The 25,878-nt window shown below is 44.6% G+C and overlaps 1 protein-coding gene across 3 annotated transcripts in view; it reads left to right on the top strand.

Annotated features, from left to right (window-relative positions):
• KIFAP3 (kinesin associated protein 3) overlaps nt 1-25,878 on the top strand; it is a 631,738-nt gene that overhangs the window by 143,137 nt on the left and 462,723 nt on the right. The window lies entirely within an intron of this gene.

Below are 25,878 nucleotides of genomic sequence, written 5' to 3'. Positions count from 1 at the left end.
TAATATAATGAAATCCCGCAAGGTATTTCTAGTTAATTGTTCACAAAAAACACACAGATATATTTGTAATTATACATTCGCTATACTTAAATAGAGATTGATGCGACTCCTGCTTAATGTGATGAAATCCCGCAAGGTATCACTAGTGAATTGTTCCCAAAAGCCACACAAATATACACTGCTCAAAAAAATAAAGGGAACACTAAAATAACACATCCTAGATCTGAATGAATGAAATATTCTTATTAAATACTTTGTTCTTTACATAGTTGAATGTGCTGACAACAAAATCACACAAAAATTATCAATGGAAATCAAATTTATTAACCCATGGAGGTCTGGATTTGGAGTCGCCCTCAAAATTAAAGTGGAAAAACACACTACAGGCTGATCAAACTTTGATGTAATGTCCTTAAAACAAGTCAAAATGAGGCTCAGTAGTGTGTGTGGAATCCATGTGCCTGTATGACCTCCCTACAACCCACACAAGTGGTTCAGGTAGTGCAGCTCATCCAGGATGGCACATCAATGCGAGCTGTGGCAAGAAGGTTTGCTGTGTCTGTCAGCGTAGTGTCCAGAGCATGGAGGCGCTACCAGGAAACATGCCAGTACATCAGGAGACGTGGAGGAGGCCGTAGGAGGGCAACAACCCAGCAGCAGGACCGCTACCTCCGCCTTTGTGCAAGGAGGAACAGGAGGAACTCTGCCAGAGCCCTGCAAAATGACCTCCAGCAAGCCACAAATGTGCATGTATCTACTCAAACAATCAGAAACAGACTCCATGAGGGTGGTATGAGGGCCCGACGCCCACAGGTGGGGGTTGTGCTTACAGCCCAACACCGTGCAGGACGTTTGGCATTTGCTAGAGAACACCAAGATTGGCAAATCCGCCACTGGCGCCCTGTGCTCTTCACAGATGAAAGCAGGTTCTCACTGAGCACATGTGACAGACGTGACAGAGTCTGGAGACACCAAGGAGAACGTTCTGCTGCCTGCAACATCCTCCAGCATGACCAGTTTGGCAGTGGGTCAGTAATGGTGTGGGGTGGCATTTCTTTGGGGGGCTGCACAGCCCTCCATGTGCTCGCCAGAGATAGCCTGACTGCCATTAGGTACCGAGATTAGATCCTCAGACCCCTTGTGAGACCATATGCTGGTGCGGTTGGCCCTGGGTTCCTCCTAATGCAAGACCATGCTAGACCTCATGTGGCTGGAATGTGTCAGCAGTTCCTGCAAGATGAAGGCATTGATGCTATGGACTGGCCCGCCCGTTCCCCAGACCTGAATCCAATTGAACACATCTGGGACATCATGTCTCGCTCCATCCACCAATGCCACGTTGCACCACAGACTGTCCAGGAGTTGGCGGATGCTTTAGTCCAGGTCTGGGAGGAGATCCCTCAGGAGACCATCCGCCACCTCATCAGGAGCATGCCCAGGCGTTGTAGGGAGGTCATACATGCACGTGGAGGGCATACACACTACTGAGCCTCATTTTGACTTGTTTTAAGGACATTACATCAAAGCTGGATCAGCCTGTAGTGTGTTTTTCCACTTTCATTTTGAGGGTGACTCCAAATCCAGACCTCCATGGGTTAATACATTTGATTTCCATTGATAATTGTTGTGTGATTTTGTTGTCCGCACATTCAACTATGTAAAGAACAAAGTATTTAATAAGAATATTTAATTCATTCAGATCTAGGATGTGTTATTTTAGTGTTCCCTTTATTTTTTTGAGCAGTGTATTTGTAATGATACATTTGCTATACTGGTTGTTGTTTCTGTGAATCAAGAGCTGTAAAGATATACACTGCTCAAAAAAATAAAGGGAACACTTAAACAACACAATGTAGCTCCAAGTCAATCACACTTCTGTGAAATCAGACTGTCCACTTAGGAAGCAACACTAATTGACAATCAATTTCACATGCTGTTGTGCAAATGGAATAGACAACAGGTGGAAATTATAGGCAGGTAGCAAGACACCTCCAATAAAGGAGTTGTTCTGCAGGTGGTGACCACAGACCACTTCTCAGCTCCTATGCTTTCTGGCTGATGTTTTGGTCACTTTTGAAAGCTGGCGGTGCTTTCACTCTAGTGGTAGCATGAGACGGAGTCTACAACCCACACAAGTGGCTCAGGTAGTGCAGCTCATCCAGGACGGCACATCATTGCGAGCTGTGGCAAGAAGGTTTGCTATGTCTGTCAGCGTAGTGTCCAGAGCATTGAGGCGCTACCAGGAGACAGGCCAGTACAACAGGAGACGTGGAGGAGGCCGTAGGAGGGCAAGAACCCAGCAGCAGGAACGCTATCTCCACCTTTGTGCAAGGAGGAACAGGAGGAGCACTGCCAGAGCCCTGCAAAATGACCTCCAGCAAGCCACAAATGTGCATGTGTCTACTCAAACGATCAGAAACAGACTCCATGAGGGTGGTATGAGGGCCCGACGTCCACAAGTGGGGGTTGTGCTTACAGCCCAACACCGTGCAGGACGTTTGGCATTTGCCAGAGAACACCAAGATTGGCAAATTCGCCACTGGCGCCCTGTGCTCTTCACAGAAGAAAGCAGGTTCTCACTGAGCACATGTGACAGATGTGACAGAGTCTGTAGACGCCAAGGAGAACGTTCTGCTGCCTGCAACATCCTCCAGCATGAACGGTTTGGCAGTGGGTCAGTAATGGTGTGGGGTGGCATTTCTTTGGGGAGGCGCACAGCCCTCCATGTGCTCGCCAGAGGTAGCCTAACTGCCATTAGGTACCGAGATGAGATCCTCAGACCCCTTGTGAGACCATATGCTGGTGCGGTTGGCCCTGGGTGCCTCCTAATGTAAGACAATGCTAGACCTCATGTGGCTGGAGTGTGTCAGCAGTTCCTGCAAGACGAAGGCATTGATGCTATGGACTGGCCCTCCCGTTCCCCAGACCTGAATCCAATTGAGCACATCTTGGACATCATGTCTCACTCCATCCACCAACGCCACGTGGCACCACAGACTGTCCAGGAGTTGGCGGATGCTTTAGTCCAGGTCTGGGAGGAGATCCCTCAGGAGACCATCCGCCACCTCATCAGGAGCATGCCCAGGCACTGTAGGGAAGTCATACAGGCACGTGGAGGCCACACACACTACTGAGCCTCATTTTGACTTGTTTTAAGGACATTACATCAAAGTTGGATCAGCCTGTAGTGTGTTTTTCCACTTTAATTTTGAGTGTGACTCCAAATCCAGATCTCCATGGGTTAATAAATTTGATTTCCATTGATAATTTCTCATACGTCCTAGAGGATGCTGGGGTCACTTCAAGAACCATGGGGTATAGACGGGATCCGCAGGAGACATGAGCACTTTTTAAAGACTTTCAAAGGTGTGACCTGGCTCCTCCCTCTATGCCCCTCCTACAGACTCCAGTTTAGAATCTGTGCCCAGTGAGACTGGATGGACTCTGAGGAGCTCTACTGAGTTTCTCTGAAAAAGACTTACTGTATGTTAGGTTTTTTATTTTAAGGGAGAACTGCTGGCAACAGTCTCCCTGATTCGTGGGACTTAGGGGAGAGAAGTCAGGCCTACTTCTGTGAGTTTCAAGGCTCTGCTTCTTTGGCTACAGGACACCATTAGCTCCTGAGGGTTTGATCACTAGGTACGCCTAGGGGCTCATTCCCAGAGCCGGCCGTCACGCCCCTTGCAGCACCAGAAGTCAGAAGACAGGTAAGTAGAAGAAGCAAAGAAAACTTCAGTGATGGCTTCTGAGGCACCGCACAGCGATCGCTCTCTGCACACCATGCTCCCACACACATGAGGTACTCCAGGGTGCAGGGGGGTGGGGGGGGGCGCGTCGCGTCCCTGGGCAGCATATATACCTCAATTATAAGACTGGCAACAGGGGACATTGGTGCTGGGGCACTGTCCTAACCCCCGCCAGTATAAAGATTTTAACTAAAATAGCGGGACTGAAGCGCGCCATTACGGGGGCGGGGCTTAGCCCTCACAGCTCACACAGCCAGCGCCATTTTCTATTGCAGAGACGCTGGTCCTTCCTCACACTGCTGAATGTATCAGGATGCAAAACGGGGGGAGGAGGGAGGAGGGAGGGGGGGCACGGGCACAGTCAAATTGGTGCAATATATGTTTAATATAAAAGCGCTGCAGGTTTGGGGGCATTCTATAATGTTCAGAACTGTTGTTTAAGCGCTAGGTTATGAGCTGGCAAACTCTATCTGTGTCTCTCTGACATGTTTGGTACACGTGTGTCGGCATGTCTGAAGCGGTGTGCTTCCCACAAACGGCTGTGGGAGTGACCCTGTCGGCACGGCCGACTCCTGATGGTACTTGGTACATGTGTGTCAACATGTAGGTGGATGAATGTTTTTTCCCAAGTGAAAACTATATTAGGGACACAGATGGGGGTGGGTGGCCCTGTCGGCACCACCGATATATGAGTGGGTTAAAAATTGCATGTAAATGTGATGCATATCAGAAAGGGCTATATATATATATATATATATATATATATATATATATCATAGAGAGTTCCAAATCATTTGGAAGGTGCACTCACACAAGTAAATAATCGTAGATACTTCTTCATAAAATCACCAAAGCTTTTATTGTCGACGTTTCGGTCTGGTCACAGGCCTTTTTCAAGACAGGTGATGTATCATCTCATCAATTCATCATTATAGACAACATACGTGTAATCTGGGATACCTATAAGAGTCCACACTGGGCATCTCTCATGTCAGAATATAAGGGCATATACAATGCTAAAATTCATACACTACAAGGGCGTACTCCAATCTCATTAGAGTAGCCATTGAAAAAATGCAGCGGTGCAGATGGTTTAGCATCTAAGGCAATCCAACTTCAGCCAAGGGAAACCACCTGCACCGCTGCTGAATTTTTTTCTTATTTACTTGTGCGAGTGCACCTTTCAAATGATTTGGAACTCTCTATGGTATATGTGTGGACCGACTCGGCCCATTAGGAGCACCCACCATTTGATGAACTTCTATTGATGAGAGTGCAGGATCATTGCTGTTTATATATATATATATATATATATATATATATATATAAATTCATAGTAAGGTTGAATAAATCGGTGTAATAGACACAGGAATATCTATGGATGTCCTGTTCATAGCTATATTTCCCTCAGACCCCTCGGGGTCGCAAACAGGTTTTTTACCAGTTACTACTCCCTTATGCTTCCTGATGAGATCCAAAAAAAAAAGAAGAGCATTTAGTACATGATTAGTACAAAATAAGGACGTGATATTGTGTTGATATCCCGCACTGAACATGTGATAAAAATATGCTGTAATAATGACGTATTAAATTCTTGAAACCAGCTAATCACTATATATCCCCATTGGATTAGAAATTCAAAAATGCTGGAGGTACTCCCGCAATCATAAACAAATATAATAACCAAATATTTGTTGCAAGAAAGCAACACTAGAAGTAGATTGCTTTTTGGGAGCACTCTTCTAAATGAAAAAATTTTTTTTTTGTATAATGAATTTGACATGATTTTAATAAGTTAAAACGTAACCTTTAATAAACTTTCCTAAAATAAGTGGGGTAAATGTAAAGGCAATATCTCTATGTATATGCCATTCAAATGTGTGCATTCATTTTTACGCACCCCCATTAAAGTATTTTGATACTTAATTTTGAACAATTTATGTTTGATAAATATATTAATATTTTAATATGTGGTGAATATATTTATAAACATATAACATTTGATAACACAAAATTGTGAATAAAATCGGATATTCATGAATCATAGCCAATAGTTAATGGTATAAATCTTAGCAGGCAAAAACGCTTATATAACATGACGTATGTATAAATTGATAACGGGTATCTCTAATAACAGAGCATTAACTATACCTTGGCTTATTTAAATAATTGACCATCCTGATCAAATTGATGCATTACCGCATAGCCAGTAGTTAATGATGTAGATCTTAGCTAACAAAATCATTTATATACCATAACGTCAGTATAAATTGATAATAGGTGTCTTCTAATAGTAGAGCATCAACCATACCTTGGCTTGTTTAAATACCTGTGACCATCCTATTCAAGTTGATGCTTTGCCACTTGTAAATGTGATTTTAACAACCTTCAACTGCCTGTTATGAATAAACGTCTGTGTCTGATTACAATTCCCCTGCAGGCAGAGAATTCCAGCTGAGCTTGATTTTCTACTGGATACTATTATAACAGTACGCAAATGTATCAAAATTGTGTCCTGTTTTCTACCTCGTATCTATACATAATAGGTTTTACCATTCTATAATCTCTGCCTGCAGTCAGCTGACATATGTAATAGCACCATCCTTACCAATATAAATAAAGATGAGAAGGATCTCTTTTATGAGTGAATCAGCTCAATTTGGTGCTTTAAAAAGTTAATATCCCACCTTCTTATGTGTGTGTATAATACGCCACATGAAAATACTATTTAGCAATTTAGCTTTTTGTCCAAAACACCAGGGGTATGATTGATATGACTAATCTCTGCCTCACATACATCGATATATTATTTCAGATCATTTTCATTCTTGGTCTAATGACTGAAGTATAATGTATGCAGAGATTCTCCATTAGGCAGTTTGATCACACTGTAAATATGTCATAGAATGAGCTACCAATGACAGACGTTTACACATGAAGTAACATATTTACACATATCCAAAAGCATTTTTCTGATATTTGAAACGCATCTACATATAGATATTTCCCTTATTAGGCGATGCGTCCCCGAGGCATGGTGCAAAAAATACAAACTGAGCTATTTCCCCTAACATTTAGGCAAGGGTCTACTTATTATGTAAAGCGTGTCGGCTGTCAAAAAGCACACTTGGGTTGTTTCCATTAATTATAAGAGATGCATCAATTAATTAGTGTTAATCTCATTAAGCAATATCCCGTCCAACATTGTATAAACAGCACACAAAAACGCATCCAAAGCAGATCCTATTGTTAACGATAACTGGATGTAAGCATTTGTAAAACTATTCATTCCATTTTTCCATTTCTTCTCATAATCATCTGAATAAGGTTAGCTATACTGATAGTTAACCTCCTGACAACTGCACATTAGCTGCCCCAACCACATACGGCAGCGGCTCCACAATCAAACGCCCAGTTATAATTGCCGGCTGCAGCCCAGATAGATTGGTATATCAGTGCTTATTCAAATTCGGGGTACCCCTTTGGTTGATGTGATAGCTACCTGCCCACAGCGATCCTGATGGATTATATCGCTGTGCGGAGGCTACTATCAAACAGATATTTACTTCAAAAATAATTTGCACACTACATCCTGATTAACCCTCTAATTCAGAGTGATACCACTATACCTGTATGTGATAGTACAGTCCGTATGCAACTCACCTCATCTGCTGCCCATCATCTTCTTTGAGCGGATGACAGGTGAGAGTAAGGATAATTGCCGGACCGATGGAAAGTTAGATACGGCGTCACTTTGTCAACCTGTGTCCGGTGTTAGATGGATCCTGTTACCATCGGCATTGCAGGATCCAAATGCGCCAGCAGGAGACAAGCGAACGCTAGGAAAAAGGAGTGGATAAGACACTGTGTGTGCTTCGATAGAACTCTCATTCCAAGATGAATTCATCAGATCATAAATAACAGTTTCATTTTCTGCTAAGTGCGGCTCAATGTCACAAGGACATGTATTCATTGTCACACAAATTACCAGACCGTGGACCTTGCACCATATAACAGGGACACGGATAATGCTGCTGCTAATAGCGGATCATTCCTCATGCCGTACACGGCTTCCTCCTGCAGTGAGGTGCCGCGAGTCATGGACTATGATTCTGACTGGACGTACGTTTCACCACATAGGCTTGATCACCAGTCGGCCTGGCGTGGTACAAACGGTCAACTTATTTAAAGTTAAACTGACCAATCTCATTGAAACCACGTCATAGTGGTACAGGTGTAGTTACTTATTAACACGCACTGTGGGTTCTGACTTTCCTGAAAGCCCCAGAACTTAACTAAATGTATGTGTATTTCTTTCTTTTTCTCAACGTTGAGTATATAGGTAAGAGGGACAGAAGTCAAATCATACGAATAATACCCCTTGGTTCATAAATGTGGTTCTCATCATAGCGATATCTAATGTAATAATACTGATTGTATGTATGCATACAAACATCCTCCTTTTGTTATAGAGAATAGTTTCTACAGGCTAAAAGTTTTTATGTTGTTTTTAGATCTAAGTATGCCCCATGTCCTCATTAATGTGAAAGATTAAGGAACATTCGTTCAGCAAGGAAAGAGAAAGATTTTTTTAAGTGTATGTGTAAGAGAAGGTGAACTGACTTTATTTTATTTGTTAATTCTTCAAAAACGTCAAGCATGTGTTTTATAGTCAGCAGTATAGTGCATAGAAGAAAAGTATACAAATACAAATTAATATAAAAATGAAAATATAAATTTAAATAAAAAATAATAATGAATAATGAATAATAATTAATAATAAATCATAAAAAATAAAAATAAAATTAAAATATAATTTTTTTAATATGAATACAGTGTGCTCATATCTATTATACAAGAAGATTCTTCGCGCAGAAGAAAACAAAAAAGAAATCATATCGTATGCTGATTTGTCAAAATATAATTACACCATCTATTTCTGCTTATGACACATGTGTTTTTTCAAAAAAACATGATGTAATGTGAAAAATTGTGCCAATCAAATATGTGAAAAAATATATGTGAAAAAAAGTAGCACACGTGAAAATAACCACTAACTAATTGTGAGAACTAACATGACAGGGGAATAGAGAAGAGATCTATGAGGATAGTGGGCAAAAAAGTTCTAAATTTACCAGAAGGAGTCCTATGCCAAAAAATCTATGAGGATAATGAGCATGAAAAAATTCCAAATTTGCCAATCAGAGTCCTGTTCCATAAAGGAAGGAAAGTAAAAGACATATATAAGTATGTCTCTCTATCCCTTTATGCATAGACAATCTGTGTAGTATAAGAAAAAATATATATCGGGATCACAAAAAGACAGTATAATTAATGTGTTCATTCAGGCCTGCCGGTGCTAGACATCCTAGCCTGAAAGTCCACTCACTCTCCTTTTTTAACAATTCTTTCATTACATTTCCTCCTCGAATACCCATTTTTATTTTTTCCAGGCCAAAGACCTGGATTTGATGTGAGCAGTCATTGCGATGCTGATGGAAGTGTCTCGCTACTGTGGTAATCTGTTTAAAGTTTTGTATATCCTTAGCTGCGTTTCGGATAGTCCCCACATGTTCTAAGACTCTCATCTTAAACATCCTTGTGGTAATCCCTACATACCTCTTACCACATGTGCATATTACGCAATAGACCACATTTGTGGTCCTGCAGTTGAAATAATCGTGAATTTTACACGGGTTCCCATCTCTATCCATGATTTCCTGTATGGGTAGCATATATCTACAGGAGCCACAGGGAAAAGTTCCCTTAACTATGGGGATTCTTGATGGATTTCGATTGTAATGGCTGCGAACAAACTGATCCTTCAAATTGGGGCATCTTCTCCAGATCATAGAGACTTTTTCCTTTAAGTTGGAAGCGAGATCTGGGTCCGATAAAAGAATGTGCCAGTGTTTTTGGATCCCATTTTGGAGTTGCCTCCACTCCCTGCAAAAATCACCCACAAATCTCATCTCATTTTCTTCTTGTCATTGCTGTCTTTTTTCCTGAAAGATCAAAGAGTTTCTATCAGTCTGGATAAGAGAGGTCTTTGCTTTCTTGATAAGCCTGTGGCTATATCCCTGTTCACGTAGGCGTTCCACAAGTTCTTTGCTCTTTTGTTGATAGATTTGAGCATCCGAGCAGTTCCTCTTAAGTCTTAGGAACTCACCTTTCGGAATATTGGAGATTGTCGGGGGGAAGTGTGAGCTGGAGTTGTGAAGTATGCTGTTTGTGGCTGTATCTTTACGATGAAGTTTAATTGCCACATTGTTCATCTCATCACAATATATCTTCAAATCAAGGATTGATATTTCATCCCGATCATATTCCATTGTGAGTTTGATATTGCATTTGTTGATGTTAAGACTCTTAATGAATTCAACCAACTCTTCTTCTGTACCCTCCCAAATCATAAACACATCATCTATATACCTAAGCCACATGGCTATGTGTTGAGTCTGTGTTTCATGATTCTCCGCAAAAACCACCTCCCTCTCCCACCATCCCAGGAAGAGGTTGGCATATGTGGGGGCACAAGCTGCCCCCATTGCCGTACCCCTCACCTGCAGGTAGAAATGGTCATCAAATACTAAATAATTTTTATTCAGGATGAAATTGAGTAATTTGAGCAGAAAATTTTGAAATTCCCCTTCACCTTCCATTTTCAGAAAGTATTGTACAGCCTGCACACCAAGATTGTGCAAAATACACGTATACAAAGATTCCACATCCAAACTCACTAGTATGTGATTGTTTTCTAGCTTGACGTCATTTAGTTTTTTCAAAACATCCGGTGTGTCTTTGATATATGACGCCAACTGCACCACAAATGATCTCAAATGGGTATCTAAGAAAATACTCGCCTTTTCGGATAGACTTCCTAGACCCGAAACAATCGGGCGTCCTGGAGGTTCCGCCAGATTTTTATGAACTTTGGGCAATAAATAAAAGGTGGGAATCTTTGGGTTCTCCACCTTTAAAAACTGAAATTCTTCCTTAGAAATAACATGATTTGCCAAAGCTTGTTCAATTATCCTATTTTATGCTTCCTTGTAATTGGGAGTAGGATTTAATAAGAGCTTTTGATAGCACTGGGGGTTGTTAAGTTGTTTCAAAGCTTCCTTCACATACATTGCTCTCGGCCATAACACTGTATTGCACCCCTTATCCGAGGGTTTTACTATGACGTCTTCCCAAGATTTGATCTCCATTATAGCTTGTCTCTTACGGAAAGATACATTCCTGGGAAATTTCTGATATTTGGATTTCTTGTGAATTATGTCAAATTCTTTGGAGACCAGATTTAAAAAAACTCTGATCTCAGGGCTAATATTGTCCGGAGGGGAGAAGGTTGATTTATTTTTGCACCTTGGTCGTTTAGTAATGCAATCCGTTCTCTCTCTGTTCTCCACTAGGAGTTCCTCTAAGGATTGTAATACCTCCATTTCCTGAGAGGACCATACCAGTTCTGAACTGAGATTATCAGAGTCCAGTGATTGTGGGAGAGTCAGTTCTTTCTGTTTGTTGGAGAAAAACTTCTTGAGTAGTAGTTTCCTACCGAAAAGTTGTAGATTTTTCTCCCCAAAAAATCGATTAAATGGCTTAGATGGCGAAAAAGATAGACCTCTCATTAGGATTTGTTCCTGATCCTTTGTTAGAACTCGGTCTGTCAAGTTATTTATTGGTAAGGATGGTGCTATTACATATGTCGGCTGACTGCAGGCAGAGATTATAGAATGGTAAAACCTATTATGTATAGATACGAGGTAGAAAACAGGACACAATTTTGATACATTTGCGTACTGTTATAATAGTATCCAGTAGAAAATCAAGCTCAGCTGGAATTCTCTGCCTGCAGGGGAATTGTAATCAGACACACACGTTTATTCATAACAAGCAGTTGAAGGTTGTTAAAATCACATTTACAAGTGGCAAAGCATCAACTTGAATAGGATGGTCACAGGTATTTAAACAAGCCAAGGTATGGTTGATGCTCTACTATTAGAAGACACCTATTATCAATTTATACATACGTCATGTTATATAAGCGTTTTTGCCTGCTAGGATTTATACCATTAACTATTGGCTATGATTCATGAATATCCGATTTTATTCACAATTTTGTGTTATCAAATGTTATATGTTTATGAATATATTCACCACATATTAAAATATTAATATAATTATCAAACATAAATTGTTCAAAATTAAGTATCAAAATACTTTAATGGGGGTGCGTAAAAATGAATGCACACATTTGAATGGCATATACATAGAGATATTGCCTTTACATTTACCCCGCTTATTTTAGGAAAGTTTATTAAAGGTTACGTTTTAACTTATTAAAATCATGTCAAATTCATTATACAAATTTTTTTTTTTTCATTTAAAAGAGTGCTCCCAAAAACCAATCTACTTCTAGTGTTGCTTTCTTGCAACAAATATTTGGTTATCATAATAAGGACGTATTAACGTCACTGTGGACACTGCTGTTCCGAACAAAGGGGTCTATGTGTGTATATATGTATATATATTTGTATGTATGTATATATATATATGTATATGTATGTATGTGTATATATAGGTGTTCGCAAAAACGCGCTATAGCGCGTTTTTTACCCGGTATTGATGTTCAGGGACTCACATTTCCAACATGCGTGAGTCCTCTGGGACGCGCTCCGCTGCAGCCAATCCCTAGCCTGGCAGATTTATTGGCGCGGCGGCGCGGCGCCAGGCTTTAAAAAGAGGAGGTGGAGCCTTGCCAGTCAGGACATGACAGCGCAGCTCCGTGGCAGCGATCTTCTGTGACAGTGGGTAACCCGCGGCTGGGGAGGGGGGTTGGCTTCTGAGTGCTGCCAGTGGTCCGTGGCCGGGGAGAAGGGAGTCGGGTGCTCCGCGATCTCACGGTAGATATTTGCTTTAAGCTGTTTAAGTGGCGTGGGGAGAGGGGGGCTGTCTGTTCCCGCGGTGGGGGCTGGTTCAGAGACGGCACTACTACAACGAGTCTCTTTGACTCATTAAATGCCGCGAACAGCGCTGCGCCTGTTCGCCCGCCCACCACCAGTGCCCCAGAGCCCGTGTGTTAAGACCAGCACTGCACAGCCAGTCACACGTGTCCTGTCTCCCGACCAGTAAAAGGTCCGCTCTCCTTCTCCTCAGTACCTATTTTACTAATCTAAACTCCACTCTATTGCTGCTGAGACAGACACCGGGCTGGAAGGGGAGGACAGGGGCCGCTCTCTCAGCCCTTGCCTACTTCTATTACAGCCCTGCATACCTCCCAACTTTCAAAATTGTCAAAACGGACTTCCGCGCCGAAAAGGGGCGTGTCTACATAAAAATGGGCGTGGCTTTGCATAAAGGGGCGTGGTCTCACGGCAATTCCGCGATCGAGAGCCACGGCCCCATTCTTGTTACTAGGGGGGCATGGCCAGCGCTCAGTGAGCTGCTGGCATGCCCCCAGTACCTCCATGAATAGACGCTGTGTGCGCATGCGCACAGCGTCTATTCACTCGGCTCTGCTGTGAGTGCAAAAGCCTCCCAAATGTCCCCCCCACCACCGCGGGACACTGCTGGCCACGGGTGGGACAGCAGGACTGTCCCGCAAAAATTGGGACAGTTGGGAGGTATGCCCCTGTCCTGACCGTCCCCGGCTCCAAAAGTCCGTCGGAGGAATGTGCAGAGGCACTGGCAGTCGTGTCCATACACCACTGACTTCAAGCAATGTGACAGTAGTACAAGCTCCTCTCTCAAACACTCCCTTTCCTCTGCCTCCATCTATCCCCTCTCTCGATCTCCACCCTTTCTCTCTCGCTCTGTCCGTCTCGTTCCCTCTATCTCTCCATCATGTTCTCTCTCTCATTCTCTCTCTCTCTCCGTCTCGTTCTCTCTCTCTCTCCGTCTCGTTCTCTCTCTCTCTGTCCGTCTCGTTCCCTCTCCCTCCCACTCTCTCTCTCGTTCCCTCTCTCTCTGTCCGTCTCGTTCCCTCTCCCTCCCGCTCTCTCTCTCGTTCCCTCTCTCTCTGGCCGTCTCGTTCCCTCTCTCTCTCTCTCTCTCTCTGTCAGTCTCATTCCCTCCCTCTCTCTCTCTCTGTCCGTCTCCTCGTTCCCTCTCTCTCTGTCCGTCTCCTCGTTCCCTCTCTCTCTGTCCGTCTCCTCGTTCCCTCTCTCTCTCTGTCCGTCTCCTCGCTCTCTCTCTCTCTGTCCGTCTCCTCGCTCTCTCTCTCTCTGTCCGTCTCCTCGCTCTCTCTCTCTCTCTCGCTCTCTCTCTGTCCGTCTCCTCGCTCTCTCTCTCTGTCCGTCCGTCTCCTCGTTCCCTCTCTCTCTCTGTCCGTCTCCTCGTTCCCTCTCTCTCTCTGTCCGTCTCCTCGTTCCCTCTCTCTCTCTGTCCGTCTCCTCGTTCCCTCTCTCTCTCTGTCCGTCTCCTCGTTCCCTCTCTCTCTCTGTCCGTCTCCTCGTTCCCTCTCTCTCTCTGTCCGTCTCCTCGTTCCCTCTCTCTCTCTGTCCGTCTCCTCGTTCCCTCTCTCTCTCTGTCCGTCTCCTCGTTCCCTCTCTCTCTCTGTCCGTCTCGTTCCCTCTCTCTCTCTCTGTCCGTCTCGTTCCCTCTGTCTCCCCACCTCTCTCTCTCTGTCCGTCTCTCTTCTTCTCTGTCTCCCCCCTCAGTCAGTTTCTCTATTCCCCCTACAGCCCCCCTCTCTCTTCCCCCTACACCCACCTCACTCTCTTCCCACTATAGTCACTGATTGCAAAATATGCGCTATATCGCGTTTTACGCACTACAAGCAGAGAGGTCTCTGAGTGACCAGTGTGTCTAATACTAATAATACTGTTTCAGTGCCTCTCTTGCCATCAAATCACCACTGGTAGCTTCTCCCCATTCAATCGCGCTGCCCGCAGCTTCTCCCCGTTTAAAATGTATAACGTGATCTGCCTGGCTCAGTGGTTGTATAGGTGGTTCTACCTGGTGCAATGTATATAACGTACTCTGACTGGCACAATGTATATAACGTGCTCTGCCTGGCACAATGTATATAACGTGCTCTGCCTGGCGCAATGTATATAACGTGCTCTGTCTGTCGCAAAGTGTATAACATGCTCTGTCTGTCGCAAAGTGTATAACGTGCTCTGTCTGGCGCAATGTATATAATGTACTCTGGCGCAATGTATATAATGTACTCTGCCTGGAGCAATGTGTATAACGTGCTCTGCCAGGCGCAATGTGTATAACGTGCTCTGCCAGGCGCAATGTGTATAGCTGGTTATACCTGGCGCAAAGTGTATAGCGTGCTCTGCCTGGCGCAAAGTGTATAGCATGCTCGGCCTGGCGCAAAGTGTATAGCGTGCTCGGCCTGGCGCAAAGTGTATAGCGTGCTCTGCCTGGCGCAAAGTGTATAGCGTGCTCTGCCTGGCGCAAAGTGTATAACGTGCTCTGCCTGGCACAATGTGTATAGGTGGTTCTGCTTGGTGCAATGTCTATAATGTGCTCTACCTGGTGCAATGCGTTTTATGTGCTCTGCCTGGCGCAGTGTGTATAGGAGGTTCTACCTGGTGCAATGTGTATAAGCGGCACTACTGTGTGGGGTAATGTGAATTGCCACTATTATGTGGCCAAGCCCCTTCCCCACAAAGCCTAAGTTTTTGTTTTGTTGTTGTGTTTTTATATTTGAATAATTAATAAGAACCTTCATTCCGATGGGACCCACAAAAGGACAGTTAGGACCCCAATTTTAAAAAGTGAGGGGTCCCTGGGACCCACTTTTTTTTCGTCTCAGCGCAATCACTGTATATATATATATATATATATATATATATATATATTTATAATGCTGCTGAAGTAACATTCTTCATTTTCATGTGCTGAACGCTCTGAGTAGGTCTGGGTCAGACCTGACAAGATGATTTCAAATCCTCAAGAGGATTCCGATTGTTTATTCTTTTCCCGCCGTGGATAGAATAAAGTGGGTATCACCCCCTGTTCTGCACGGGGCCCTGTCACAAAGCCAGCGGATCATATGTAGGAAGCTACGTTATGTTTTAGTAATGTGTCCACGCGTACGTCAGTTAGACCTGCCATTACATGCGCATGGGGAGTAGTAGTATTCAAAAATGGTCGGTTGCCTGGTCATCCGTTTATAGATACCCTGGGAAGAGATTGGATACTCCTTACGTTGGACCATATCAAGGACGCTGCAGCATGCTTTCGTGTGACTGCAAGGGATAGAGGACTCTTGGGTTCGCGGGCCGATTCCATGGCGGTCTCGGCTAGGAGGGCGTTGTGGATTCACCAATGGAATGCTGAGGCTGACTCCGAGAATATATGGAGTCTCTTCCCGATGAAGGTGAAGCCTGGTGACGGCCTAGTTAATTTGATCTCGGCAGATGCCGCTGGTAAGTCTACCTTCTGGGCCTATGTTCCCTCACAATGGATGAGGACGCATAATTGTCGGATGCAGTCATGTCGGCCCAATAGATACAGGTTCCCCTTTTTTCTTTGCAGGTAGAGAAAGGAGAAAAGGGAAGAGGTCAGCAGCCTCTTCAAGGTTACAGGAGCAGAAATCATCCTCTGTTTCTGCCAGATCCACCGCATGACGCTGGGACTCTCTTGCGGGAGCCCACACAGGTGGGGGCCACGTCTAAAACTTTTCAGTCGGTCCTGGAACGGACTTGGACCCGTGGGTTTTACGAATAGTGTCCCAAGGGTGCATACTGGAGTTTCCAGGCGTTTTTCCTCACCAATTCTTCATTATTACCGATTCTCCTCTGGACGGGGAGGTTGTATGCGACGCAACACAAGAATTGTGTCAGGATCAGGATATGGTCCTGGTGTACCCTGTCACAATAGGGAGTAGGCTGTTATTCAAGCCTCTTCGTGCTCCCGAAGCCAGACGGCTAGGTCAGACCAATCCTAAAGCTGACATCCCTTAATTTCTATTTAAAGAAATTAAAATCCAAGATGGAATCTCTCAGGGCAGTGAGATCCAATCTGAAAAAAGAATAAAGGAGTTCTAATTACATTTTCCTCCGCATTAGATTTACCTGAGGTTTGCTGTTCAGGATGGTCATTACCAATTTCACCAGGGTGATGGTGGTAATGATGGTTTTCCTTCTCTAGTACGGAGTCACATTTATCCCATACTGGGACGGTCTCCTGATAAAGGCGAGATCAAGAAACCAGTTGGTGCAAAATGTTGCACTCTCCCTGACAGTTCTTCAACAACAGGGTTGGCTCCTGAACTTGCCAGAATCACTGATGGCCCATCGACGTGGTTGTCGGCTTTGGGAATAATACTAGATACTACAGAGAGTTTTTTCTTACAGTGGAAAAGGCTCTGGAGATCCAGAGTCTGGTCATACAAATTCCGAGACCAGCTGGAGTGTCAATCCATCAATACATTAGAAAAGATGGTTGCGGCCTACAAGGCCATTCAGTTGGCAGGTTCCTTGCCAAGGTGTTCTAGTGGGTCATGTTGGACGAGGGGTCCGGTTCCCACCTACACATGCACTGGAAGATAATCCTGTTGTCAAAAGCCAGGATTTCGCTCCTGTGGTGGCTCCACGCCTCGCACTTACTAGAGGGACGCAGGTTCGGGATTCAGGACTGGGTCCTGGTAACCACGGATGCAAATCTCCGAGGCTGGGGAGCTGTCACTCAAGAGAAAAGCTTCCAAGAAAAATACTAAAGTCTGGAAGCCTGCCTTCACATGAATATGCTGGAATTGAGAACCATTTACAACGGCCTTCAACAGGCGGTACATCTTCTTCAAGATCACCCCGTGCAGATCCAGTTGGATATGGTAACAGCAAGGCGGAACAAAAAGCAGAGCGATAATGGCAGAGGTGACGAAGATCCTCCTCTGGGCAGAAAAATATGTAAGGGCTCTGTCTGCAATTTTCATTCCGGTGGACAACTGGGAAGCATGCTTCCTCAGCAGATACGATCTACGTCCGCGAGAGTGGGACCTCCACCAAGAAGTCTTCGCAGAGGTGACAAGTCTTTCGGGAGTTCCTCCAGTAGACAGGATGACTTCTCGTCTCAATGAGAAGCTTCAGAAAAATAGTTCCAGGTCAAGAGACCCTCAGCAATAGCAGTAGATGCTCTGGTGACCCTGTGGCTATTCCGGTCAGTGTATTCCTTCCACTTCCACCGATCCCAAAAGTTCTTGGGATAATAAAAAGAACAAGGGTTCGGGCAATTTTCACTGCCCCAGACTGGCCAAGGAGGGCTTGGTGCCCAGATCTTCAGGAGTTTCTCATTAAAAGATCCTGGGCCTTTTCCTCTTCGCGAGGACCTACTACGGTAGGTACCATGTGTGTACCCAGACTTGCCGCGGCTACATTTGACGGCATGACTGTTGAGCGCCGACTCCTACCCCGGAAGGGTATTCCCAAGGAAGTCATCCCCACTCTTATTCAGGCCAGGAAAGGAGTAACGTCTAAACATTACCACCGTTTTTGGAGAAAATATGTGTCTTTGTGTGAATCCAAGAACGTTTCAACGGAAGTGTTTCAGTTAGAGCGTTTTTTCTCCTTTTCCTACAGACTGGGGGAAATGCAGACTGCAGTTGGACTCCATTATGGTCCAGTTTTCAGCATTCCCTTCCGTAAGTTCAGTTTTGCGTGAAAGACGTGTTGCGCGTCCAACCTGCATTTGTGCCTCCAGGGGCACCTTGGGATCGTAATGAGGTGTTTCAGTTCCTTCAATCACATTGGTTTACACCTTTCCGGAAGGTGGAGTTTAAATTCCTCACTTGGAAAGTGGTCATCCTATTGGCCTTGGCATTGGCAAGGCGGGTGTCTGAGTTAGCGGCCTTGTTTCTCAAGAGCCCTCATTTGATCTTCCAGGAAGATAGAGCTGAATTGAGGACACGTCAGCAATTTCTACCGAAGGTGGTTGCCTCTTTCCACATCAACCAACCTAATGTGGTGTCTGTGGCTTCTGACGCCTTCGGTCAGTCAAAATCTCTGGATGTAGTCAGAGCTTTGAAGATTTATGTCGCCAGAACGGCTCAGATTAGGAAAACAGTGGCTCTGTTTGTCCTGTATGCTCCCAACAAGGTTGGGTTTCCTGCTTACAAGCAGATCATTGCATGCTGGATCTGGAACACCATTCAGCACGCTCATTCCACGGCTAGATTGCCGTTACTGGTATCGGTGAAAGCCCATCTACTAGAAAGGTAGGCTCATCCTGGGCGGCTTTCCGGGGGGTTTCGGCATTGCAACTTTGCCGAGCAGCTACTTAATCGGGGTCAAACACATTTGCAAAGTTCTACAAGTTTGACACCTTGGCCGATGAAGACCTTAAGTTTGGTCAGTCGGTGCTGTAGAGTCATCCGCACTCTCCCGTCCTTTCTAGAGCTTTGGTATAAACCCCATGGTTCTTGAAGTGAACCCAGCATCCTCTAGGACGTATGAGAAAATAGGATTTTAATACCTACCGGTAATCCTTTTCTCTTGGTCCGTAGAGGATCCTGGGCGCCCGTTCCAGTGCGTACTGTATCTGCAGTTATTGGTGTGGTTTCACACAGGTTGTGTTACGGTTTTGGTCAGCATAGTGCTGAAAATTCTTCATGCCGTTGGCTTGTGTTCTATTGAATGCTACGTTCTGCGGCATGCTTGAGGTGTGAGCTGGTAAGATGCTCACCGTAGTTTAACAATAAATCCTTTTCCTCGAAATGTCCATCTCCCTGGGCACAGTTTCCTTAAACTGGAGTCTGGAGGAGGGGCATAGTGGGAGGAGCCAGGTCACACCCTTTGAAAGTCTTAAAGTGCCCATGTCTCCTGTGGATCCCGTCTATACCCCATGGTGCTTGAAGTGACCCCAGCATCCTGTACATACGGTGAGATCCTTGCTATGCCCGATTTTCATTTGCGATTTCTCTTGAACTCCCCGGAGCTCAGCACCACCGATTTTGACTAACTTTTCTTGAGATATGGACTATGTGTGCTTACGATTTTGGCTTATGTGAGATTTAATTGACTTATGTGTGATGAACTAGATAGTACACCAATCTAGCAAGGATTGACTTGCCTGCACAGTCTATCTTTTCTTGCGATACCGACCTGGCGAGACCGCGCATCTGGATCGAATCGGGGGGGATCGCAAGTGGCATAACACCTTGCGATTTGCACTAACTTTTCTTGCGATTTTGACTATATCTCACGGTGTGTACACACCCTAAGAGCGGGATGACGGGGGAAGGACACTCCGGCAAGAGCCGGAGATTACTGTGTAACCTCCTGAACTGGGTAGAGCCCGGAGCATATTCTCTTTTTCCTGTCATATCTCTATTTACGTAAATATTGTACTACTTTAGGACAAAGAGATCATTATTAAGACCAGATATATACACTGCTGAAAAAAAATAAAGGGAACACTAAAATAACACATCCTAGATCTGAATGAATGAAATATTCTTAATAAATACTTTGTTCTTTACATAATTGAATGTGCTGACAACAAAATCATACAAAAATTATCAATGGAAATCAAATTTATTAACCCATGGAGGTCTGGATTTGGAGTCACCCCCAAAATTAAAGTGGAAAAACACACTACAGGCTGATCCAACTTTGATGTAATGTCCTTAAAACAAGTGAAAATGAGGCTCAGTAGTGTCTGTGGCCTCCTCGTGCCTGTATGACCTCCCTACAATGCCTGGGCATGCTCCTGATGAGGTGTCGGATGGTCTCCTGAGGGATCTCCTCCCAGACCTGGACTAAAGCATCCGCCAACTCCTGGACAGTCTGTGGTGCAACGTGGCATTGGTGGATGGAGCGAGACATGATGTCCCAGATGTGCTCAATTGGATTCAGGTCTGGGGAATGGGCGGGCCAGTCCATAGCATCAATGCCTTCGTCTTGCAGGAACTGCTGACACACTCCAGCCACATTAGGTCTAGCATTGTCTTGCATTAGGAGGTACCCAGGGCCAACCGCACCAGCATATGGTCTCACAAGGGGTCTGAGGATCTCATCTCGGTACCTAATGGCAGTCAGGCTACCTCTGGCGAGCACATGGAGGGCTGTGCGGCCCCCCAAAGAAATGCCACCCCACACCATTACTGACCCACTGCCAAACCGGTCATGCTGGAGGATGTTGCAGGCAGCAGAACGTTCTCCTTGGCGTCTCCATACTCTGTCACGTCTATCACATGTGCTCAGTGAGAACCTGCCTTCATCTGTGAAGAGCACAGGGCGCAAGTGGCGAATTTGCCAATCTTGGTGTTCTCTGGCAAATGCCAAACATCCTGCACGGTGTTGGGCTGTAAGCACAACCCCCACCTGTGGGAGTCGGACCCTCATACCACCCTCATGGAGTCTGTTTCTGATCGTTTGAGTAGATACATGCACATTTGTGGCTTGCTGGAGGTCATTTTGCAGGGCTCTGGCAGTGCTCCTCCTGTTCCTCCTTGCACAAAGGTGGAGGTAGCGTTCCTGCTGCTGGGTTGTTGCCCTCCTACGGCCTCCTCCATGTCTCCTGATGTACTGGCCTGTCTCCTGGTAGCGCCTCCATGCTCTGGACACTACGCTGACAGACACGGCAAACCTTCTTGCCACAGCTCGCATTGATGTGCCATCCTGGATGAGCTGCACTACCTGAGCCACTTGTGTGGGTTGTAGGGAGGTCATACAGGCACGTGGAGGCCACACACACTACTAAGCTTCATTTTGACTTGTTTTAAGGACATTACATCAAAGTTGGATCAGCCTGTAGTGTGTTTTTCCACTTTCATTTTGAGGGTGACTCCAAATCCAGACCTCCATGGGTTAATAAATGTGATTTCCATTGATAATTTTTGTGTGATTTTGTTGTCAGCACATTCAACTATGTAAAGAACAAAGTATTTAATAAGAACATTTCATTCATTCAGATCTAGGATGTGTTATTTTAGTGTTCCCTTTATTTTTTTGAGCAGTGTATTTTCTCTCATTGAGCTACATCGCCATTATTCTTAATTTTCATTGTATCTTGTGATATATGTTAATATTTTTTGTTGCCATATAGTTGTTTTTATATGGATATCAATAAAAGTTATATTTTAATTCCAGAATTACATACATTTTTGTCACTTAATTAATAAAGTGTGCCCAAGAATAGACATATAGTCTTTCTTTCTTTCTTCTTTCTTTTTTCTCTTGGTTCCGGTACTTCACGGGAACCATTCTCCTCCTTTTTCAAGTAGCTTACTGAACTATTTTCTGGGCGCACCACCAATCTAACCCAAGACTATAATTGTTTTTTGTGAATATATCTGCATGTTGGTTTTTTAATAATAATGTAATACTAACCTTGCATATTGAGTAATCCTGTGCAGACTCAACCATCTGTTTTTCTGCCCATGGCAACCAGTCAGCACTGAAGTAACATCTATAATTTGCATACTATAAAATTATACTGAGCTGCTGATTGGTTGATGGGGCAACTTCTCCACTGGCTCACTTCTCCGCTCTTATCACTGCTTAGTAAATGTCTCCCAAAGTCGCTGGCGATAAAGTACCAGCCAATCGGCTCCTAACTGTCATTTTTCAAACACAGCCTGTGGCATAGCATTTAGGGGCCGATTGTCTGGCACTTTATCTCCATCCAAGGCTTAGTAAATAGACTCCTATAACTGTAATCACAGGTTTCTTGAGGACTGGGACATGGAGACATTAACTGTGAAGACCGGAGGCTGAGTTGCTGCGTATCAAAGACAAGAATTTAGAGAACTGGATACTTAGAAAAAGTAAAAAAACAAGAAAAAGAGAGCGCAGACAGACTAAATGTGTATTAACACCAATTTAATCATAAAATATATTATTATAATTTACAATCAATAAAAAAAGATTATAGAGCTGATGATAATTTACTCCAATAAAGAATCCACACTCCGCATATCTAATAGTCCCGTAATACTAGTGCACTAGTGGATGACACAATAGCCGGCATGACATTAAAATCTGAATGAAGTGATCCTCAGGTCTAATGATATAAATGGAAGTAATCGTATATCATTTGAAGAACAGTTCAAAACTGGATGTTGATCTATATACCACTGATCTACTTAATTGTTAATGGTACCGTTTCAAATGGAGATATTAATGGATTGCAGTTTAACTGCTCCGTCCGTCACTCTCTCACTGTGACCGCTGACCGGAGCGAATTTGCTTACCGCTTCCACAGGTGTCTCAGCGGCACTGTCATGAACCAGACGCTGTGTACTCCTCTCCACGGTCCGTCCTCCTGTGTTCCTGCTAGATTGGCAAAGCAGGATATTGCAACCACAGGTGTCTTAGCAATGTAGATCAATAATGCTCTCCAAGGTCCGGGTATACTCGCCACGGTTCCCGTATGGCAATCGGGACCAATGCAGGTGGCTCCGAGAAACGCGTCAGGACATTAGAGATCCAGACATCCGCTAATCCCATGTACCACTGTTCACTTTGAAATCTTGCTGGAAGTGTCTGATCAGCTCCGGAGCCACCTGCATTGGTCCCGATTGCCATACGGGAACCGTGGCGAGTATACCCGGACCTTGGAGAGCATTATTGATCTACATTGCTAAGACACCTGTGGTTGCAATATCCTGCTTTGCCAATCTAGCAGGAACACAGGAGGACGGACCGTGGAGAGGAGTACACAGCGTCTGGTTCATGACAGTGCCGCTGAGACACCTGTGGAAGCGGTAAGCAAATTGGCTCCGGTCAGCGGTCACAGTGAGAGAGTGACGGACGGAGCAGTTAAACTGCAATCCATTAATATCTCCATTTGAAACGGTACCATTAACAATTAAGTAGATCAGTGGTATATAGATCAACATCCAGTTTTGAACTGTTCTTCAAATGATATACGATTACTTCCATTTATATCATTAGACCTGAGGATCACTTCATTCAGATTTTAATGTCATGCCGGCTATTGTGTCATCCACTAGTGCACTAGTATTACGGGACTATTAGATATGCGGAGTGTGGATTCTTTATTGAAGTAAATTATCATCAGCTCTATAATCTTTTTTTATTGATTGTAAATTATAATAATATATTTTATGATTAAATTGGTGTTAATACACATTTAGTCTGTCTGCGCTCTCTTTTTCTTGTTTTTTTGTTTTTCACTTGTCTAGGGTTTGCTAGTACCCTTTTCTTTGGAGAGCAGCAGACAGCATTTCAACTTGGGAGCATTGGGGCGCCTTTATCTCTGTTTACTTAGAAAAAGTGACTGACAAACTCGGACTTTGAAATTGGATTCTTGGAAGATGTGACTGAAGAACTCAGACTATGGAAACAAGACTTGTGGCAACTGAGCAGAGATCCCAAGGAACCACCACCAGCCCGGATTACCCACATATTCCACCTGGCAAGCTGGCAGCCGCAGCAATCGGCACCTGTGCCGGACTCTGGATCAGAGCACAGAGAGTCGTGTAGTAACGTGCAGATGAGCAAGGCAGGAGACCTCCAGGGACTCAAAGCATCGAGCAACCAGGAGCACAGAGCAGAAGCACCTTCTGTGAAGAGCAACATAAATCACTGGTAGTGTTTGATTCAAATCCAATCCCTTTTAAAAGGGGAAGCATACTGGGATTGGCGGAGAACCCACAGGAAGCGCTGCTATTGGCTACACTGCGTGCACTCATCTGTAACATGGTGGTTCCCATAACTGCAGACATACAAGAAAAGGCTCATTTTCCCTTCTGAGTCCGTGCTCACTAAGCTCCAGCGCCCACACCCGCAGCCTCCGTCAGTCTCACCGCAGCCCCTCACACAGAGCAGAAACCGGCCACCCGCAGCAGCAGCACAGCCATGACCTGCACAGGGAGACCCTGGAACCCAGTGCCGACGGTAAGACCCCGGACCCTGAGGGGTAAACTATAAGCTCCCTCAATCTGATAAAATAAAAGTGGAGCAGATACACTGCGTCAGTCTCCTTAAACCCTGGTAAGAGGAATTCCAAGTATTGGTAATGCTTGGGTCTAGAATGAAGGAACTTGAGATTCCTAAAGGTCAAATTTGAAGGAACTTGAGATTCCTAAAGGTCAAATTTGCTGCCAGGGTAAAGAGAACAGGTAGAAAAGAGGGTAAGCAAGAACAGAGATGCTTTCTCTTCTGTTCAAAGATGTGGCAATGTGAAAGAGTATTATATTGTTATTCCTCTTGTGTAATTGTAAACCAGAAGGCGTAATGGGCACCGAAGGCTAGTTGGTCCACATAAATACGAGATTGATAAAATTAGAAGTGATAGCGGGATCCATAAATGACGGGTCAAGACTAGTCCATATTTTTCCATAAGCATTTGCTTCTGTAATTACTTTAGATGCTCAAATAGGGTTTCAAGTTTCAACACAATTTAAAGGCTAGATGAGCAAATCTTCCTTTTCTCTATCGTCCTAGTGGATGCTGGGGTTCCTGAAAGGACCATGGGGAATAGCGGCTCCGCAGGAGACAGGGCACAAAAAGTAAAGCTTTAGGATCAGGTGGTGTGCACTGGCTCCTCCCCCTATGACCCTCCTCCAAGCCTCAGTTAGATTTTTGTGCCCGGCCGAGAAGGGTGCAATCTAGGTGGCTCTCCTAAAGAGCTGCTTAGAAAAGTTTAGCTTAGGTTTTTTATTTTACAGTGAGTCCTGCTGGCAACAGGATCACTGCAACGAGGGACTTAGGGGAGAAGAAGTGAACTCACCTGCGTGCAGGATGGATTGGCTTCTTTGGCTACTGGACATTAGCTCCAGAGGGACGATCACAGGTACAGCCTGGATGGTCACCGGAGCCTCGCCGCCGGCCCCCTTGCAGATGCTGAAACGAGAAGAGGTCCAGAATCGGCGGCAGAAGACTCCTCAGTCTTCTTAAGGTAGCGCACAGCACTGCAGCTGTGCGCCATTTCCTCTCAGCACACTTCACACGGCAGTCACTGAGGGTGCAGGGCGCTGGGAGGGGGGCGCCCTGGGAGGCAAATGTAAACCTATTTTTGGCAAAAAATACCTCACATATAGCCTCCGGGGGCTATATGGAGATATTTAACCCCTGCCAGAATCCGTTAAAGAGCGGGAGACGAGGCCGCCGAAAAAGGGGCGGGGCCTATCTCCTCAGCACACAGCGCCATTTTCCCTCACAGAAAGGCTGGAGGGAAGGCTCCCAGGCTCTCCCCTGCACTGCACTAC

Source organism: Pseudophryne corroboree, chromosome 9 (genome assembly GCF_028390025.1).
Source record: "Pseudophryne corroboree isolate aPseCor3 chromosome 9, aPseCor3.hap2, whole genome shotgun sequence".
Taxonomy (NCBI): domain Eukaryota; kingdom Metazoa; phylum Chordata; class Amphibia; order Anura; family Myobatrachidae; genus Pseudophryne; species Pseudophryne corroboree.
Note: the sequence above shows the minus strand (reverse complement) of the source record. Positions and strands in the feature narration are given on the sequence as shown.